Here is a 19,781-nt window from a genome sequence, read left to right on the forward strand (position 1 = left end):
GGCTAATTCATTCACCTCTTGCTTTGGTAGAGGAGAATCCCACATAAACCACAACTGCCTTGCCCAGCCGCTCCTGCTTTTTGAAACGGGGCTTTGGATGCTATCCTGTGTTGTCCACAGCACTCCAGATGGGTCTGGGAATGGTGCCACGAGCCCTACTTACTAACACAACATGATTTTGTGGCCTTATGTGCGAGCATTATACAGCACTATAGAGCTGAGATGACATTTTTTAGTCACAATAATGATGACATATGGCACTGTCTTCATAACCCTTCCATTTGGGAGAAAACAATTTTCTACTTATTTTCTTAAAATATAGGGGCTGAGTGACTGTTGCAGCTTCTGAAATGGACACTCAACGCTAATGAGCTCTAGCCTACGGTGACCTATTCAGAATGGAAGGCTCAGAGTGTGACATTCTGTTTAAGTGGGCTAAATGACTGGACATTAGTCACAGGAGTTTAAAGGTCTGAAGAGATGGCAAAATATTATTAATTCAATATCTCTTTAATGCTAAAAAATATGGCCAGAGGGACCCTTTGACAATTTCTTGGGCTATCAGAATACCTAATTGGAGATTAATCTCTAATAACCTCTTAATACCATTCAGAAGTTTAAATGAAGTCCAAACAAGAAAGAAATTGTCAGTTCAGTAGTGTCATTTACAGCTAATGCTATGGAAAACTATTTAATTCATTACAGAGGCAGAGAGACCCATTTTCAATTTTTGCCCTATTTCTATCTGGCCAATTAAATATAGTGCTGGCTAAACACAAAAATTAGAAAATGGGAACGCCTGCACTGAGCATTAACTTCTTCAAAGACCTTCTGGACTGATGCTTCAGGTTTCAGGCTAGCCATCAATGCCCCCAAGGGCTGCCTTCCTTTGCAGCTCAGGCTAAGTTAGACCCTGGCATTCTTTATAACACTTAATAGAAATGAAGCTGTGTTTTGTTTTGTTTTGTTTTGTTTTTTTAATTCTGTCACCTCCCACAAAAAACAAACTCCATGGGAACAGGTGATTTATCTTGCTTACCAATGTATCCCAGCACATGGAAAAGTATCAATACCTGGCTTGCTAAACAGATAGGTTCTTTTTCACTGAAAAAGAATGAATGAAAAAATATATGAATGAGTGAATATACATGGAGGCCTGATTTTGAAATCTATCATGAATGTTTTATAATTGCTCCTGTCCTACAAATATTAATACTCTACTAGCACATAGTTTTGGAAGAATGAAAGAACCTTTTACACCATCTACAATTTCCAGCCCTTTAGAAAAGCTGTATCTGAGGGTCATGAGGTTCTATCATTCCACTGCTCCTCTATGTGTGATCTCACATTTAGCTCAGGAAATAGGTACAAAAGGAATGCAGGGAACAGACCCCAACATTCTTAATATTTGTTCTCCAAATTTGTTTAGTCAGCCTGGTTTCTTAGCACTCCTTGCTTTATCTTCTTTTAGTCTGTAAGGAAGCTGTCCTTGGTTTCTGAAGTTAGGAGCCCCTGGGAAGTCACACATTACAGGGAAAGACCAATGTAATAGAGTTTGACCCTATTTTTGGATAGTGGACCACCAACTTTTTATTTTTAATTGAAGTATAGTTGACTTACAATGTTTTGTTGATTTCTGCTGTACAGCAAAGTGATTCAGTTATATATATATATATATATATATATATATATATATATTCAGTTATACATATATATTGTTTTTCATATTCTTTTCCATTATGGTTTATTACAGGAAATTGAATATAGTTCTCTGTGTACAGTAGGACCTTGTTGTTTATCCATTCTATATATAATAGTTTGCATCCGCTAACCCCAAACAAAAATATGGAATGCTTCATGAATTTGTGTGTCATGCTTGTGCAGGGGCTATGCTAATCTTTTCTGTATTGTTCCAGTTTCCGTACATGTGCTGCCTAAGCGAGCATACCACTGACTTCTCTTAAGCCTCAGTTTCCCCTTTCCTGTTAGCTCCGCATCCGGACAGGCTGATAAGAAAGTTTATATGTGTCCCCTGCATGGCCCTTTTGAAATATTCCAACCTCACAAATCACAAACCCAAACCTAGCAAATTCCCTAATCTCACCCTCTAACAATGATAAAGGTCCAGACCTGTCTGTGTGCCCCCCCCTGCTCTTCCCAGTGACCCCTTGTACAAGTAATCAACTCTCTTTCCAATTCTCTCAAGTTCTCCACATCCTATGTATTAACTTGAAGGTGGTCCAACCCAAGTACATTGGGTGATCACAAAGTAGCCAGTCTGATGTAAATTGTTTTCACCGTTGGCCTGCTTTGTACCTCAAAATAGTTTGGGTACATTTGATGAGTTTATCTCTAGGTAGCCCTTGTTAAAAGCCAGATCTGACATATGATTGCATATCTGTTGGCTACACTGAGAGAGATTCTAAAGGAAAAGGTTTTAAACAATAAAATGTTAATATAACACATGGGCTAAAAGACCCATGGGAATCATCTGGAGCTGGGCCCTGGGTACCTGGGAAGACTGTGCAAAAAGATAAGAGTGTTGTCAGGAAAGGAGTAAGAGGAGATAGGAGGTTTTTTCCTCAATTTACTGTTTTGCTCTAGCTATCCCTAAGTTACTGATATTTGGAGAATTTACATTAAAGGCTTTGCAAAGGCCTGGCTTCTGGGTCACATGCTAATATGCATACTTTCTTCCTTCCTTCCTCCCTTCTTCTCTTTCATCCTTTCTCTTATACATTTTTAATTTCTTAATTTCCAAGTTTCACTTACTGTTCAAGTTCTAGAATGGTAAAGAAAGGACATAATGGTGGCACAATGTGAAGCATTGGCCAAGGAGCTATTTACCATTTTGGCAACAGCAAATTTTTCACTTGCTGCCTGAACCCTCATGAGTCTATCATTTCCCAAATGGAAGTTGCTTTGTGGGACCATAAGAAAAAAGATGTCAAATGTGTGGCTTAGTGGCTGAAAATCAGGTAGAATCAAGAACAAAACAAAACAAAAACAAAAACAAACAAACTTGTGAAGAATATTTACCAAAACATGTACTTCAGCTGTGATCCCTCTTAGACAGTCTAACATCACTGACATTAGACAGGATCTAAGCCCTGCCTACATGCCCTAGTAGGCACCAAACCCTGCTGAGAGCTTCTAGAAACAAGATGGTTTGGGAGGATAGAGCATGCCTAAACAAATTAACCTCTGCCCACGTAACATGGCAGGGGGAACTGCTATTTGTCTTCTTGTGGGAGCAAAGATGGTGGCATTCTAACATTGACATTAAGAGATGACAGGGAAGAATTTCACACGTGACACAAAGACGCCAAAGAAGAAAACAACATGCCACTGTGGATAGAAAATAAGTTGGAACAAAGAAGGTTGAGCAAACGCTGACATAATGTCCAGAAAATCAGATGCACCTAGAGGAGATGCTGGTAGAAATGGTGGGGGTGGAGTAAATACTGAATTAAGTAGTTTAATCCTAAAATAACTGAGTTTACATAGAATGGACCAAGACTATATGTCTGGCCCTCAGGAAAAAGGAAAACTCAAGACAGAGACAAAGCAAAGTTGTAGAAAATAAGAATCACATTTTTTTCCCCTGCATATTTGAGTGACTGAGAAATACCATCTCCTATATCTCCAATTAACATATCTATGTTAGAAGCTAGCTTGTTAACTTTGTCTTACTCTTTCAACCAAGAATTTACTGAAATAATCACTGACTATTTTACTAAATAACATTCTGAAAGCAAAATAAGCAAGTCACCAAGGACAAATCTTGTCCTCTGGTAGATTCTGCATAAATGATTTCTGTTAGCTTCCTTTCATCAAGATTTTTGCCAATTAATTCATAAATATTAGCATTTCATTAATTGCACCAATATTAACATTTCATGTCAGTGGGGATTTTTAGGCAAATTTCTAATTACATTCAAAAAGTAAAACAAGGAAAAGGTTTTCTAATAATGCTGGTATTAGCAGGCACTAGAATTAGTTTTGTCTTGAGTACACATACATTCTAGTATGAAAATCTGTTGCTCTGAGTTTTAATGCTCAATTTTATGGGCATATTATGAATAACACATACTGAGTGCCATTAATTGGATAATGAATTTCAATGCTTAGGATGAATTTAAGAAGCAATCCATGCATCTTATGAATCTCTCTTTTTTTTTTAAATCAACAGAAAATCAATTCCCAGGAAGTAAAATATTTTCTACATGCTTATTTAAGTAGTAATCTATAATTCAAGTGAATTATAAGCATAATTCAAGTATATTTTTGTTTCAATTATTTTTTCCAAAAGAATTATTTTCCTATGGTATAACAAAGCAGGGAGGTTTTATGAGAAAACTCATCTTGTTTTTAAATTTAATAAGAATTCAAATAGACACTTCTACTATTTTGAAATTTTCTGGATATTATAATATTGAACTTTATGTAATTTACCATAATTTAATTGGTTTTACATATAAACTGTTTTCACACTAGCAACATGCTACAGGAACTAAAATAACAATTCATTTGTTTAATAATCCCTTTATAGAAACTCCTGAGGTCTAATGAGGTTGGAATCTGAGAAGCAGCGGCTATGGGGTTTCAATTGGCATTTTGTTTGTTTGTTTTATCCCTGGTCAGATTCATTTTAAATTCCCTGGGGAATCCTCAAATAACTTAAGGGAAAATTTGATGATGAATAACAAGCATAAAGGTAACTTTTGAATTATGTCTGCATTTGACCTAAACCCTCATTCATTCTTAAGAGTATCAAGTTCTTTTTGTATCACTTTTTTGCTTAATTTTGTGACTATTTTCCTGAAATCTAAAAATCACTCAATAGGAAGTAATTAGAATTATTTCTCTTAAAATATTTAAAGAACATGAATATCCTTCTGAAATCCCCCTTCCATATTTTTCTACAGCAACACTAGCCTTTCATCCACCTAATCTTTGAGCATTCTGACGTCTTTCTCACCTTAAATCCTTTACACATGCTATTCCTTTCCTCTAGCTAATTCCTAGTGTTTAAAATCTCGCTGGGAAAACTCCCCTTCCTCAGAGTCTTTCCCTAACTCTTTCATATGAATTAGATAAATCTGTTCCTCTCTTTGGTGACATCCTGTTCTTTATCTTCTTGGCATTTATTAAATTTGAATTATGTATTTTTGCGTGTATTTATTCTATCCATACCTACTTCTCAGACTAGATTAAATCCAAGAAGACAAAGACATTGCCTGTTTTGGTTCACTGACATTTATTTGGGTTTGGAAAATAATTGGAACTCAGAGAATGAATGACTGAATGAAAGAAATGCATTTGCCTACAAGAAGACCTGACTTAATAAATTTCATAGAATCCAACATAGCATTGTTATACCATAACACAATAATGGATATTCACAATGATGTTCTGAGCTCTCTAGAATAAAGTTAAATGATATTCAACACATTTTGTTTAAGAAGGCAGGAAATATATATCTAAAATAATGCCCATAAAAAGTTTAAAAACAATAATGAAGGGGAAGGCTCCAGTTATGGGGAAATGTACATATTGTAATACACACACACACACACACACACACACACACATCCATATAACCAGCTGTATATACATTTCACATTATTAGGGTCATTTTCCCCTTCAAAATCTAAATACTGACTCCTGAAGGAAATTCAGTTAACAGTGTACAGCTCGAAAAGCTCTTCTTGAACTTTAATTTTAGCAGCAGTTTATTACGTAGCAGCTCCAGAGAAGACTATAAATTTATAAACAATAAGTGAAACTTCTATCCTGGTCAAATACCGCAAACCTAATGCTTCTCATTTTTTCCCAATTAATAATTCCAGATTTCTTATGTAGGAAGAGAAAAAGATGCCAGAAGTGGAAAACCCATGCAGTGACTGCCTCCTTTGGATCCGTGTGTTACGAAAAGTTGGTATCTGCCATACTGATTGACTGAGAGTAACAGAAAACCCCCGAGGCCTTCTGGTTCAGTTGGGATTGTAATGATAGACTAGCAAGATAAAAGCCTGCCAGAACATTAGCTTTGACTGTATGACAATGCCCTCCTCAAGAAGATATGATGCCGTGTGCATGAATATAGATTGAAAATGTGGATCCTGACAGCAGCGCTGATTTCACTCAGAAAGCCTCTATGTTGGGAGGATGCTGTGTCTGCTCAGGGTTAGGATTCCAGCAATATGTGAAAAATTCATTTTCTCAGCTGGAAATACTCATGTGTCTAGTTGTACAAGTGGTAAATTTGGGGTCCATATTAATGCTGAAGTTTGAGAGAAAGAGAAAGAGAGACGTGTGGATATCTGACCCTATTTGGAGTGAGCAGGTACTTCTTGGCCTAACGCTGGGGCATGGAAGAGGATCACACACTACTTAGAAATAAAATTTCTTTTCAGGATTCCTTGAAGTCCTTCTTTCCAAATGTGCCCTGATGCCATGAAGTAATTCATTTTCCTCTATTCTACAGTAGAGCTGATATAGTTGTCATCATTTTTATTATTTCTCTGACTGATTCTCTCCTTCTGACCCCACAGAGCAGAAAATTTACCCTCTCCAGAGGTGCACATAGATTTCCTTTTTTTTTTTTTTTTTTGTACGCGGGCCTCTCACATCGTCTGGACGCGCAGGTTCAGCGGCCATGGCTCACGGGCCCAGCCGCTCCGCGGCATGTGGGATCCTCCTGGACTGGGGCAGGAACCCGTGTCCCCTGCATTGGCAGGCGGACTCTCAACCACTGCGCCACCAGGCAAGCCCATCCTTTTTTTTTTTTTTTTTTTTTTTTTGGTTATTCCTTCACATAGGATACCCGGCGGGGGTGTGGGAGGGAAGAAGACAAATTTCTACACCCCTATGTTAGAGTAGTGAATAACATTGACTTCGGAATTACTGAGTAGGATTTCTGATATCCTTAGTAGGATTTCTCTAGCTATGAGATCTTGTTTTTTTAATTTTTTAACATCTTTATTGGAGTATAATTGCTTTACAATGGTGTGCTAGTTTCTGCTTTATAACAAAGTGAATCAGTTATACATATACATATGTTCATACGGTATTTGTTTTTCTCTTTCTGACTTACTTCACTCTGTATGACAGACTCTAGGTCCATCCACCTCACTACAAATAACTCAATTTCATTTCTTTTTAAGGCTGAGTAATATTCCACTGTTTATATGTGCCACACCTTCTTTTTCCATTCATCTGTTGATGGACACAGGTTGCTTCCATGTCCTGGCTATTGTAAACAGAGCTGCAATGAACATTTTGGTACATGACTCTTTTTGAATTATGGTTTTCTCCGGGTATATGCCCAGTAGTGGGATTGCTGGGTCGTATGGTAGTTCCGTTTTTAGTTTAAGGAACCTCCATACTGTTCTCCATAGTGGCTGTATCAATTTACATTCCCACCAACAGTGCAAGAGGGTTCCCTTTTCTCCACACCCTCTCCAGCATTTATTCTTTGTACATTTTTTGATGATGGTCATTCTGACCAGTGTGAGATGATATCTCATTGTAGTTTTGATTTGCATTTCTCTAATGATTAATGATGTTGAGCATTCTTTCATGTGTTTGTTGGGAATCTGTATATCTTCTTGGAGGAATGTCTATTTAGATCTTCTGCCCATTTTTGGATTGGGTTGTTTGTTTTCTTGATATTGAGCTGCATAAGCTGCTTGTAAATTTTGGAGATTAATCCTTTGTCAGTTGCTTCATTTGCAAATATTCTCTCCCATTCTGAGGGTTGTCTTTTTGTCTTGTTTATGGTTTCCTTTGCTGCGCAAAAGCTTTTAAGTTTCATTAGGTCCCATTTGCTTATTTTTGTTTTTATTTCCATTTCTCTAGCAGGTGGGTCAAAAAGGATCTTGCTGTGATTTATGTCATAGATTGTTCTGCGTGTATGTTTTCCTCTAAGAGTTTGATAGTGTCTGGCCTTACATTTAGGTCTTTAATCCATTTTGAGTTTATTTTGGTGTATGGTGTTAGGGAGTGTTCTAATTTCATACTTTTACAGGTACCTGTCCAGTTTTCCCAGCACCACTTATTGATAGCTATGAGAGCTGAAGTGAGTCACTATAATTCTCTAAACCTCATAGGGTGTTGTATAAATTTGATGGGATAATGACAATAAAGTGAGGCACATAGAAACTCTCTATAAATGTTATCTAATGACATTATTATTACCATAAATACAATGGAACCAACAACATATTTCAGTCATGCCTACTGATATTTTATCCTATGTACTTAGCCAAGAATCAAGCTAAAGTATGACAATTAATTTGTCCTTTCTTTTTGAAGCAAAGGAGACATGAGTGACATAAAACTTCACCTGAAAAACCTTTCTCAAAATGGGATGTGTGAATTTGGGTTTTTACCTTAGAGAAATAGTGAGGAAAAGTCCTTTCTGTGACATGACTTTGAAGATGTTCTGACATTTGCGATGAAACAAAATATTTTCACTAAAAATTTAACTGTCATTGTACTCAGTACCTATGGGATATGTGTAATTCAGTACTAACAATTCAATAGTAATTTTTAGTCTTTATATAATAGAAATCAAATCTTTTGCTTTTCCTCTCATCTGAGTTGAATGACTTGCTCTCGTGGTGACTGGGAGCAGCTGAATAAAAATGTAACTTTTAGTTTTTGTTGATGAATATTTTTGATGGAATAAAAATCTGATGATATTCTGACATCATGTACCAGGTATGTGCAAAATTCATAGCATTTTATTTTCCTCTCTTGTAGGTGAGTTGCTAAGCTGGTTGCACGCAGGAAAAGTTGTTTGAGTTTTGAACTCTAAGTTCATTTAAAATGGAAGATTATAAATAATTATCTTTTAGGGAGTTAATGTATGTTATCCATATTTATTGCTTGATCATATTTTACTATATTATTTTTTACATTTTTCTTTTCTATTATTCCCATAATAATTCAGTCTATGCCCTCCGTGCCTTATAGAATTAAAAATTGAGTATTGAAACACCATTTTATTTTTATGCAAGGTCTCTTTACTTAAAAAAAAAAAAAAAAAGTCATTAATATTGTTAGATAAAAATGATTTGATTTTGCCTCCATATTGTGTTTTACATACATACTTAGATATCAGCCATCTGGAGACACTTAACTTGCTAAGATGTAAATCTGGACCATATTAGAATGGCACGTACTAAATATGTAAGAATTATCAGCAGAGGAGACAGTTGAAACCATAGATATAAGTTCCACTACTACTTTTTCTTAAGCTTTAACGTGTATTTATAGGAATCACCTGGGGATGTTAAAATGCAGATCTGATGCAGTGGGTCCTGTGTGTGGGTTCTACAAGTCTAAAGAGCTCACAAACACTGATGCTGCTGGCTGATGGATCACACTGTGAGTGGCAAGAATTTAGACCACCCAGGGGAAAAGTTAGACTGAAAAGAGCAGACAACTAGGGAGATGATCCTGCATAACACATCAGAAAATAATTCAAAGAAACACAGTGAAAATGATTAAAATAGATGAATTAGAGAGAATAAAAAATGAACAAAGTAGAAGAATAACAACAACTAAGACAAATCCATTTTTAAGAAGTGGCTGGTCAAACGGGGCAAATGATGTGAAAAAAGAAGCCACAGGAGGAAGAAGTGAAAAGGCCATACATTTAATAATTAAAAGATCATTAGTTATTTATATATTGTTCGTACAAGAACTTGTCAGATATATTCAATTTGAATATTTTCTCTCAGTCTGTGTCTCGCCTATTCATTTTCTTAATGGTGACTCTTGATGAGCAGAGGCTTTTAATTTTTATAAAATCTAATATAGCAGTATTTTATTTTATGGATAGTGCTTTCTCTGTCCCTCTAAGAAATTTCTGTCTATGTTGTGAAGATAGTTTCCTACGTTTTCTTCTAATAGTTTGCAATTTTTGTAACTTTTATGCTTCATTCCATATTTCATTTTTAATTAATTTCTGTTTATGGAATGAGGTTTATTCCTACAAATAAATAAATAGTAATAATAACAAACATAATAATAAACAACTCAATAAAAATGGGCAAAGTTCTTGAACAGACACTTCACAAATTAACAATAAAATCAAGAAGTGCTCAAGATCTTTAGTCATTAGGAAAATGCAAATTAATATCACATGCAGATATTGTACCTATAGGCTAAAATGATTAAAATTAAAAAGATCGAAAATAGTAAATGTTGTTAATATATGGTGTAATCAGAACTTTTATTCATTGCTGGTGGGGCTACAAAATGGTGCATCCACTTTGGAAAATTGTTTGGAGGTTTCTCCTAAAGTTAAACATATACCTACCCTATGATTTGGCAATCCTATTCTTAGGCATTTACCCAAGAGAAATGAAAACATGTTCACAAGGAGACATGTGCAGGAACGCTCATAACAGCTTTACTCATAACGACCCTGAACTGGAAACAATCCAAATATACAAAAACAAAAGAAGTGATTAATAAGTTGAGGTATGATTATTTAAGAGGAAGCACCAAATAGTAAAACAGAATGAACTTCTGTTACATATAACAACGTTGATGAAACTCCAAAATATTATATGGAATCAACGAAGCCAGATGTGAAAGAGTACACACTGTACAATTTCATTTACCTTAAGTTCTACAAAAGGAAAAAATAATCTACAATGAAAGAAATCAGAATGCATTTTCCATCCTGCCAGAGGCAATAACAGTCCTGATTTCTTTCATCGCACCTACAAGGTGGCATGAGGGAATGATCTGGAATGAGGCAAACACACTACAAAGGCGTGTGGTTTATACAGTGTACATATTTTCAAAAATATTTAGGACTCTCTGCTTTTTCACTCAATATAAATTATATCTCAATTTATGGAAAACAAGGTGAAAATGAAGCATTAATTATATTTGAAATGGATATTTCAGTGGAGGGGTAGGACAGACCCCTATTTCAAAGACTGAAGGAATGCATTGCAAAAAACGAAATGCAGGCCCTTCTTTCGAGAATTTTAGCTTTGAAAAGAGAGGGATGCCACTGTTGTCTGAAATGAAACACAGTAACTTTGTTGTTGCTGTTTTAGGTAAAGATCTGATAAACTTTTTAGCCTAGGAGAAGGAATAGTTGAAGAAGATGGAGAAATAAAAAGAGTTAGATCAAGAAAGAACCCAAAACTGATAGTAATGTTTATGAAATTAGATTAACCCAACATAGTCCTCATACATCTGAATCCATATCAGTTGAAGCAAAATCTGCTTTGGGCCCTTAAATTCTTCTTAGCTTTTTTTTTTTTTCGCCCTATAATAGCTCTGACCTACATTATTACAGTTAAAAGCTAAATGCATGTCTACTTGAAATCATTTTAAGAGTTTTAGAAATGCTTGTGCAAATATAGCATTTAATAAAATTTAGTGTGTTCTCCTTCATTTTTTGCTTATTTGGTGAACCATCTGTTAGGGGTTGAGAAGACTTGAAGAAATTTCGTTATCCGAGCTCAAGGAACACAGATGTCATGTAAGTTTACACTTAATGTGAAAAGAAACTACTTAAATGTCCTTGTAATTTTGCTCTCAAGTTCTTAAACTAGTGATCTCAACTCCTTTAGGACTGTCATAATAATTCTCACAGCACAGGTTGGTTTTCCTGACCTCCTATCTGAAGCAAATGACGCTCTAGGACCTACTGTGTTTTAAAATAAAATATTACCTAAAATAATTTATATTTCAGAATTGTTTGAAGGTTCCTGGGATAAAGAAATAGTTTGGGTGAGACAAAGATAAACACACAAAATAGAAAGCAAGATAAAGGATCTCTGTACACCAAAAAACATCTTTGGTATTGCTACATCTGGGATAAACAATAGGAAAGCTATTTAAGTTCTATATGTAGCTACAATCTATTTGGATGTCATACTGTTGAACTCAGGCTGTCATCTGCTAATATTTTTCGTTGGCTCAAATTTTAATCTATTACATGTTTTATTTCCCAGTTTTACACTATTCTTTTATGGGGGCTGAGTGGATTCACGGTATTCATTTCTATCTGTTATTATTTTATCCAGATTTGTAGATACTAAATGTATTGTACTTGACACAAACAACATCACCTTATTCATCCTAATTTACCAATTCTTATAGTGGATTTGAGCAGAATGCTGACCCTATAGGGAGAATGATATATGGGAATGATATATGGGATTACACAAGCACAAAAGATATTAGTGCTCCCTAACTTTCCTGAAAATACAGGAGGATTCCATCAAGGAGGGTTTTTCTTGGGAATGGGAACCTGGAATTTTGAGAGCAGTTTACAGCACAGTGCTTAGAGCACCGGTTTTGAAGCCAGAGTATCTGGTTTCAGAAGTTACTTAGTCTTGGTGTGCCTCAATGTACACTGCTGTGAAATGGAGTTTATAACAGTTCTGTGAAGTAATAACAGCTGTGAGGAATGAAGGAGATAATACAAGTAGCATTGAGAACAGTGGGGTACTCAGTAAAGATTAGCCATTATTGCTGGAGTGAAAATAAATAGCTTCTTGCTTCCAGTAGTTTCTCTATCGTACATACATATACAACACACAAAACTGAACTCTGGATTTATGTTCCAAATATGTCTGAATTCACATAGCCATTGCTCTGGATTCATGACCTCTCAACATAGAATTCTAGCTAAACAGCACCATTTCTTCTTCTATAACCAACTACGAATTCATTTATCAAATGCAGGCCAGAATCTCTGGGCAGCTCAAGTAAAATGTCAAGTTTTGAAGCACACATCCCACATTCTTGTCCCTGTCTGCTCTCTGTGAATGCTCTCAAACCAATCTCCTTTCCTGAAATACTAGAAAGGGACTCTTTATTAAATACCTTGGTTCCTATTTTCTTCTTTATAATGTGGCTACACTTGTTATTTCCAGGAGATCCCCACTTCTCCATTCAGTACAGAGATAGCCTGCCCTGAAATCTTTAATTACTGATTATACCATCCTCCTAATCTTCATTCCTTCTTGGTCTATTCATCCAAGGCTGATTTGTGTCTTCTGCCAAAGTCCTTATAGATGAAACTGATTCTCAGTTAATGTACATCTGTCCGCCACCCCACCCTCCACTGGTTTAGGGAAAAAAACCCTCCTATTCTCCAAAGAATGCCACTTAGAAAGGTTGTTAATCACCACATGCTTGTTCTGAATTGTATTGTTCTGCATTGTATCATGCTGCTCGATTGTAAGCTCCACAGGGCAGAGCTTTTGTTTGGCGTGCCCTGACTATTGTTCAGTGCAGTGTACATTGATGGCACTATAGAAAATACAAACAATAGGTTTTTCCACGTTTTTCCATTTTAATTGTCAAATGAGATGGTATAAAAGCACAATTCACACAAGTTGAGTACACAGCAAGTTAGCTGAAATTGCTAAAATAAACCATGTGAGTTTAGAGGCTAAGTCTGCCTTTTTAAAAGAATCATTTGCAACTCTTGTCCATTTGTCGTTATTTTTCCCTAAAAATTACCTGGAAGTCTAACTTGTCTATTTAAATGATTGCAGGTACCCTCAACTCATTTGACTTAGAGGAGAACTTTCTGGGCATTGAATCTAGTACCTGAATATAATCGGCACTGCCAAAACTGTAGGGATTAAAGTCAGTGTCTGTTAAAGCCTTTTCACAAACTGACTCTATAAAAGTTGCCATTTTCCAGTAAAGTTCACTATTAGCACCACTGACAGCAGTCAACACATTTTAACCTGTGTTTTTTGGTGGGGAAGTGATTAAAAAAAAACAGTACATAAATGCTAAACTCTTGCCAGGGCACAGGTTGCCTTATCTCTAGGAAATTCATACAAGGAAAACATAGTTCAGACAGTTGCCAAGTATTTTAACTGCTCCTGCCTGACATTAGCTCCTACAGCACATCTCAGATGGGACTGTTTCTCTGGATTCAATATCTTACTAAATAGAATGTTGATTGAATGGTCAAAGCTCTAGATGGACTCTAAGAAACAGCAATATTACAGAAGACAGACGTATAAATACCATAAATATAAAAGCAGATTCCAGGAAAATTGACTTATAAATTGACTTATAAACACCACACAGGTCTCAATGTAAGGCTTCCCCAAAGCCTCACATATAAATATAGACAATTTAAAAATAAACTCATAATGATATATTTTAGAAATTTTTATACAGTCTTAAGTGGTAAGTAATGGTATTTGATCTTTGAAGACAGAATGGTACAGTGCAAAGTTTTCCCTGTTTCTGAATCGCAAGAATTTCTCAGGGGATGTGTCAAAATGCAGATTCTCGGGCCAAATTCCATTGCTATTGACACAGGTCTTTGAAGGGAGAATTCTTGGTATCTTTATTTTTAAGAATTCTCTTACTACCTTATGATTAGGTAGTAAGTGCCAGAATGGGAAAATGGGAAAATGAAACTGGAAATATCAAGCACTCAGCTCTCGGTTGGATCGTTTTTCTGCTATCAGATACCTTCTTGTGGGTCTTACATCAGCTGCTTTAGCATTCCAAACCTTTTTTTTCCTCAAATAGCAAAAGAAGGGTCTAGACTGGATATTCTCTAAAGTACTTTTTTACTCCAGCATTCTTTCTATGATTCCAATTAAGAAGATGAGCTGGTTCATGTTGTTTTCTGATTTATCTCTACATATCTAAAAGATTAAGCAAGCTTGCTAAGAACAAAGCACATTTGCTTTGTTGTCTCTTGATACGTGTAACTCAAGACATTTCCCTACTGCAGGCCAACGCCTTAACACTAATGCAGGAAAAGGCTTCCTTGAGAAATCTTGATTTTGGGGGTGTTTGGAAGTGGATAAGCAGTAAGTAAAAGTGTGTGATACAAAGACTCAATTAGGTCTTCGAAGGCTCTTTAAATATCTATTCACGATATGGCCACCAGCCCCGGAGAGTCAAATAAATTATTATTAAGGTTCTTTCATAAGATAATGGAGACTAATTTGAAGAAATAAATAGTAATCGCAATATTAAGCAGTTCAAACTACCTTTATGATTATTTTTGCAACTCCCCAAGCTGACAGATTTACTTGATGCTAAGTCCTTTTCCCTCTTCCTTTAAAAAAGCATTTTACATAATCCGGCATTACCTATTTTATATATGTGGCATTTTGCTTAGCATTAAAGTAGTTTATTTGGAGAAGATCTTTTACATACTATTCTGGGGAACAGCCTGCTACCCTCTTCAAGTAGCAGCAAAAGATGCAGGGATGCTTGTTTAAATGTGACTTCTCTTAACAGCTTGTTGAGATAGGGAGCAGAACAAGATGTAAACATTATTAAAATAGTCTATAATGCCAAATGCAAGGAAGCAAATGCAAAATATTCTCCAAAAGTAGCACGGAACTGACAAAGAAGTCATACTCCAGTATTTACACTTTTGCTTTACGACGACTTACCAGGGTTCACGCACCAGCCACGTGTTCTAATCGGTATGCTCCAACTGCACCCCTTCTCTGCCCAGCGGCTCTGCAGAGAAAACAACAGGTGTTTCTAGTCAAATAATCTAGTGGAACACAATCAGTAAAGACCCAGATGGGTCTAGTAACCCACAGATTTGCTTTAAGATTTTCTTTTAATAGTCTCCTTTGCTTTTCTGGTCTTTGGGAAACACACACACACACACACACACACACACACACACACACACACACACACACACACACACACACACACACACACACACACACACACACACGGTTGTTTGTTGGAGGGTGGGAGGAAGGCTCAAGAGGGAGGGGATAGGGGGATATATGTATGCATATGGCTGATTCACTTTGTTGTACAACAGAAACTAACACAGTATTGTGAAGAAATTATACTCCAATAATGATCTATTAAAAGTTTTTTTTAAAAAAGTGAATCTTTTGGAATTCAAAAAAAAAATTATCCCCCCACTGTTGTTTTCCCAACCTGACAACAAAGGCTTTAGAACGGAGCAGACACATTTTATTTATGTCTCTCACAAAACGAATACAAACATAGGGATTTCTGATAATGGGGAGTACTTTAAATGTAACCACCACTGCCCTTTGTAAAACACTAGCTGCTCTATGCTTGTACATGAACAGAGTTCAAATGCAGAGCTGACAATAGCTAAGTTCTTGGGATCCTCTTTTGAATACTGTGTACAAGAGTGTGGCGAGGAGCACTGAAGCTGTTTCTGCTAAGCATGAATTTTAATCTGTACCCTCTGGCCTCTTGGAAGTCTGAAGGTTTTGTAAGGATGAGGCAGGATTTACCCGTGCCCTGAAAAAATATGATGTTATAGGTTGTTTTCCCTTGCAACAAGATATGTACGCGGTCCCTCCAAGGAAACTAACCCTGCGTGACAGCTGGTGAGTCTTGCATTACTTGAATTGGTTTTCTGGTGGTTAATCCAATTCCAGGCATTAATTGACAGTGGCTAGACATGACAGAGCTATTCTGGTTTTTGCTTTTTTACTATAGAATCTGGAAAATTAAAAAAAAAAACAAAAATTCCTCAGGTTGCAAGATAGCTCATTGTGAAATCTTCATCGAGATATAGGAAATTTTGTTCTCTATGATTTTTTTGGTATCACTGCCTCATTGTTAAGACTGAACTCTTGGCTGTTCTAATTTGCAACGTACTTATCCATCACACCCCACTGCCAATTGTGGAAATACTGTTATTGAGCGACCATACCTTAAACAGATTTTAAGCTCCTACAACTTAGATCTAGTAGATTTTTAGACACATAGCTGACATATGTTGAATGAAGAAATAAATATTGGTAATGAGAATGATATTAATGATTAATGTTTATCAATGCTTATTATGTGCCAGGCACTATGTTACATATCTTATTTGCATTATTTCAACTAATCCTCAAAAAAAAACCTTTAAGTTAAATATTTTTCACAAAAAATAACAAAATAATTTGCTCAAGATCATAATAAATCAGTGGACAGGAAACTAGTCATGTCTTGCTACTTATTCATTACTTTAGAATGCCTCATAAAGAACTTGCACCTAATAAGACTCAAGTAAATATACAGATGGAAAGATAATAGTCATATTTTTAACATATTATTTTATAGTATAATGTTCACCAAATGAGCAAGGTACACGATAATAGATGTAATATAATTTTCAAACACATAAATATATACATATATGCATGTATATGTATACTTACGTTTCTTTGCTCTTACACATATTCTTATATGCAAAATGTGAACACAACTTCCTTTTTTATTTTTTAACATCTTTATTAGAGTATAATTACTTTACAATGGTGTGTCAGTTTCTGCTTTATAACAAAGTGAATGAGTTATACATATGTCCCCATATCTCTTCCCTCTTGCATCTCCCTCCCTACCACCCTCCCTATCCCAACCCTCTAGGTGGTCACAAAGCACCGAGCTGATCTCTCTGTGCTATGCGGCTGCTTCCCACTAGCTATCTATTTTACTTTTGGTAGTGTATGTATGTCCATGCCACTCTCTCACTTTGTCCCAGCTTACCCTTCCCTCTCCCCGTATACTGAAGTCCATTCTCTAGTAGGGCTGCACCTTTATTCCTGTCTTGTCCCTAGGTTCTTCAGACCATTTTCTTTTCTTTTGAATATTCCATATATATGTGTTAGCATATGATACTTGTTTTCCTCTTTCTGACTTACTTCACTCTGTATGACAGTCTCTAGGTCCATCCATCTCACTACAAATAACTCAGTTTCATTCCTTTTTATGGCTGAGTAATATTCCATTGTATGTATGTGCCACATCTTCTTTATCCATTCATCTGTTGATGGACACTTAGGTTGCTTCCATGTCCTGGCTATGGTAAACAGAGCTGCAATGAACATTTTGGTACATGACTCTTTTTGAATTATGGTTTTCTCAGGGTATATGCCCTGTAGTGGGATTGCTGGGTCATATGGTAGTTCTATTTGTAGTTTTTTAAGGAACCTCCATAATGTTCTCCATAGTGGCTGTATCAATTTACATTCCCACCAACAGTGCAAGAGGGTTTCCTTTTCCCCACACCTTCTCCAGCATACATTGTTTGTACATTTTTTGATGATGGCCATTTTGACCGGTGTGAGATGATATCTCATTGTAGTTTTGATTTGCATTTCTCTAATGATTAATGATGTTGAGCAGTCTTTCATGTGTTTGTTGGCAACCTGCATATCTTCTTTGGAGAAATGTCTATTTAGGTCTTCTGCCCATTTTTGGATTGGGTTGTTTGTTTTTTTGCTATTGAGCTGCATGGGTTGCTTTTATGTTTTGGAGATTAATCCTTTGTCAGTTGCTTCATTTGCAAATGTTTTCTCCCATTCTGAGGGCTGTCTTTTTGTCTTGTTTATGGTTTCCTTTGCTGTGGAAAAGCTTTTGTTTCATTAGGTCCCATTTGTTTATTTTTATTTCCATTTCTCTAGGAGGTGGGTCAAAAAGGGTCTTGTAATGATTTATGTCATAGAGTGATCCGCCTATGTTTTCCTTTAAGAGTTTGATGGTGTCTGGCCTTACATTTAGGTCTTTAACCCATTTTGAGTTTATTTTTGTGTATAGTGTTAGAGAGTCTTCTAATTTCATTCTTTTACATGTAGCTGTCCGGTTTTCCCAGTACCACTTATTGAAGAGGTTATCTTTTCTCCACTGAATATTCTTGCTTCCTTTATCAAAGATAAGGTGACCACATGTGTGTGGGTTTATCTCTGGGCTTTCTATCCTGTTCCATTGATCTATATTTCTGTTTTTGTGCCAGTACCATACTGTCTTGATTACAGTAGCTTTGCAGTATAGTCTGAAGTCAGGGAGCCTGATTCCTCCAGCTCTGTTTTTCTTTCTCAAGATTGCTTTGGCTATTTGGGGTCTTTTGTGTTTCCATACAAGTTGTGAAAATTTTTGTTCTAGATCTGTGAAAAATACCAGTGGTAGTTTGATAGGGATTGCACTGAATATGTAGATTGCTTTGGGAAGTAGAGTCATTTTCAAAATGTTGATTCTTCCAATCCAAGAACATGGTATATCTCTCCATTTATTTGTATCATCTTTAATTTCTTTCATCAGTGTCTTACAATTTTCTGCATACAGGTCTTTTGTCTCCTTAGGTAGGTTTATTCCTAGATATTTTATTCTTTTTGTTGCAATGGTAAATAGGAGTGTTTTCTTAATTTCACTTTCAGATTTTTCATCATTAGTGTACAGGAATGCGAGATTTCTGTGCATTAATTTTGTATCCTGCTACTTTACCAAATTCATTGATTAGCACTAGCAGTTTTCTGGTAGCATCTTTAGGATTCTCTATGTATAGTATCATGTCATCTGCAAACAGTGACGTCACTTTTACTTCTTGTTTTCCTATTTCGATTCCTTTTATTTCTTTTTCTTCTCTGATTCCTGTGGCTAAAACTTCCAAAACGACATTGAATAATAGTGGTGAGAGTGGGCAACCTTGTCTTCTTCCTGATCTTAGTGGAAATGGTTTCAGTTTTTCACCATTGAGGATGATGTCGGCTGTGGGTTTGTCATATATGGCTTTTATTATGTTGAGGAAAGTTCCCTCTATGCCTACTTTCTGCAGGGTTTTTATCATAAATGGGTGTTAAATTTTGTTGAAAGCTTTCTCTGTATCTATTGAGATGATCATATGTCTTTTCTCCTTCAATTTGTTAATATGGTGTATCACATTGATTGATTTGTGTATATTGAAGAATCCTTGCATTCCTGGGATAAACACCACTTGATCATAATGTATGATCCTTTTAATGTGCTGTTGG

The 19,781-nt window shown here is 36.0% G+C and overlaps 1 non-coding gene across 1 annotated transcript; it reads right to left on the reverse strand.

The window, feature by feature from the left end:
- Positions 1-1,839: 1,839 nt before the first annotated feature.
- On the reverse strand, positions 1,840-1,946 carry LOC113608314 (U6 spliceosomal RNA). Its single transcript, XR_003428301.1, has one exon. It is a non-coding gene; the product is annotated as a U6 spliceosomal RNA (small nuclear RNA).
- Between the last annotated feature and the right edge of the window lie 17,835 nt (positions 1,947-19,781).

The sequence above is a fragment of the Aethalodelphis obliquidens genome, unplaced genomic scaffold (genome assembly GCF_003676395.1).
Source record: "Aethalodelphis obliquidens isolate GAN/ISIS:26980383/991018 unplaced genomic scaffold, ASM367639v1 scaffold52, whole genome shotgun sequence".
Lineage (NCBI taxonomy): Eukaryota > Metazoa > Chordata > Mammalia > Artiodactyla > Delphinidae > Aethalodelphis > Aethalodelphis obliquidens.